The following is a 2736-nucleotide window of genomic DNA, read 5'->3' on the forward strand; positions in this document are numbered from 1 at the left end:
AGCGGAGATTATATGCCATGATAAAATAGTCCATATTACCACCCCTTCCGGCGAGATCATTTCGGTCCGAGGCGAGAGAAGCGGCATGACCAACAGCATCATCACCCTTATGAAAGCACAGAAGTATCTACGAAAGGGTCATCCGGCAATTTTGGCGCAGATTGTTGAGAAACCCGCGGAGGAGAAACGAATTGAAGACATACCGGTTGTGCGAGACTTTCCGGAAGTTTTCCCGGAGGATTTGCCCGGACTCCCTCCTATTCGTCAAGTCGAATTCCAAATCGAGTTGACACCCGGTGCAGCACCCATAGCACGAGCCCCGTATCGACTCGCACCGGCGGAACTTCAGGAGTTGTCCACTCAGTTGCAAGATTTGTTGGATAAGGGTTTTATCCGACCTAGCTCATCGCCATGGGGAGCCCCTGTCTTGTTTGTCCGAAAGAAAGACGGGACTTTTCGGATGTGCATCGACTACCGGGAGTTGAACAAGGTGACGGTCAAGAACCGTTATCCTTTACCCCGAATTGATGATTTATTTGACCAGCTTCAGGGATCGAGTTACTACTCGAAGATCGATCTACGATCCGGTTACCACCAGTTGAGAGTGCGCGAAGAAGATATTTCAAAGACGGCTTTCAGAACACGGTATGGTCACTACGAGTTCTCGGTTATGCCTTTTGGCCTAACCAACGCGCCAGCCGTATTTATGGATCTCATGAATCGAGTATGCAAGGCGTACCTCGACAAGTTCGTGATTGTTTTCATCGATGATATTCTTGTCTACTCCAAGAACGAGACTGACCACGAAGAGCACTTAAGGATAATTCTGGAACTACTGAAGAAGGAATAACTGTATGCTAAAGTCTCGAAATGTGAATTTTGGCTTCGCGAGGTTCACTTTTTAGGACATGTGATCAACGAGAATGGTATCCATGTCGATCCCGGTAAGGTAGAGGCCATCAAAAACTGGGAAGCACCTAAGACTCCGACTGAAGTGCGACAATTCCTAGGACTGGCCGGCTACTATCGGCGTTTCATCGAGGGATTTTCAAAGATTGCTCAACCCCTCACCGCTTTGACTCACAAGGGCACTAAGTACAACTGGGGTGACGCGCAAGAATCCGCTTTCCAACTATTGAAAACCAAGCTTTGTAGCGCCCCTATTTTAGCCCTCCCCGAGGGAACGGAAAACTTTGAGGTACACTGTGACGCATCTATACAAGGTCTCGGTTGTGTGCTGATGCAACTCGAGAAGGTTATAGCCTACGCCTCTAGACAACTACGGGTTCACGAGAAGAACTACACGACCCATGATTTGGAACTCGGAGCTGTGGTGTTTGCTCTTAAGATATGGAGGCATTACTTGTACGGTACCAAGTTTACCATTTACACCGACCACAGGAGTCTCCAACATATCTACGATCAGAAAGAGCTGAACATGCGACAGCGTCGTTGGGTCGAGCTGCTTAAAGATTATGATTGTGCCATCAAGTACCACCCTGGCAAGGCCAATGTGGTGGCCGACGCCCTCAGCAGAAAAGAAACAGAAAAACCCAGACGAGTAAGAGCATTGCAACTTACGATTCATGCCAGCTTACCCGATCAGATTCGCGATGCGCAACTGGAAGCTTTGAAAGATGAAAATCTTCCATCGGAACTCATGCGGGGCATGAACAAGCAACTTGAAACCAGATCGGACGGGGTCCGATATTTTGAGAACCGGATTTGGGTTCCACGATACGGAGAGTTGAGAACTCTAGTGATGGACGAAGCTCACAAGTCCCGATATTCTATCCACCCTGGCTCAGATAAAATGTATCATGATTTAAAGGCACTTTACTGGTGGCCGAACATGAAAGCCGACATTGCCACCTACGTGAGCAAATGCTTGACTTGTGCCAGAGTCAAGATTGAATACCAGAAACCATCTGGTCTACTGCAACAACCGGAACTCCCAATGTGGAAATGGGAGCACATCTCAATGGATTTTATTACGGGTTTGCCTAAGACACCGACGGGATGCGATACCATCTGGGTGATCGTTGACCGGTTGACTAAATCGGCACATTTCCTAGCGATTAAGGAAACGGAAAAAATGGAAAGACTGACTCGAGTATACATGAAAGAAGTGGTGTCTAGACACGGAGTGCCTGTCTCGATCATTTCCGATCGAGATTCTCGTTTTACCTCACACTTTTGGAAGTCGCTGCAAAGCGCACTGGGCACACGTCTCGATATGAGTACAGCATACCATCCTCAGACGGATGGGCAAAGTGAACGGACTATTCAGACCCTGGAGGATATGTTGCGTGCATGCGTTTTAGATTTCGGAAAAAGTTGGGAACCCCACTTACCCTTGGTAGAGTTTTCGTATAATAACAGCTACCACGCAAGTATTAAGGCAGCGCCGTTTGAAGCGCTGTACGGACGGAAGTGTCGATCACCACTCTGCTGGGCAGAGGTGGGTGACAGCCAAATCACTGGTCCAGAACTGGTACTCGAAACCTCGGAAAAGATTGTTCAAATCCGAAATCGCATGGCAGCAGCACGGGATCGCCAAAAGAGTTACGCCGACAAGCGCCGAAAACCTCTCGAATTTAAAGTGAACGATCGGGTGTTACTCAAAGTCTCACCTTGGAAAGGTGTAGTTCGCTTTGGTAAGCGAAACAAACTCAACCCACGGTATGTTGGTCCGTACCGGATAACTGAGCGCATTGGTCCGGTGGCGTACCGACT

This window comes from Bidens hawaiensis, unplaced genomic scaffold (genome assembly GCF_021521415.1).
Source record: "Bidens hawaiensis isolate Kalapana, Puna unplaced genomic scaffold, B.hawaiensis_p1.1 tig00041829_1, whole genome shotgun sequence".
Lineage (NCBI taxonomy): Eukaryota > Viridiplantae > Streptophyta > Magnoliopsida > Asterales > Asteraceae > Bidens > Bidens hawaiensis.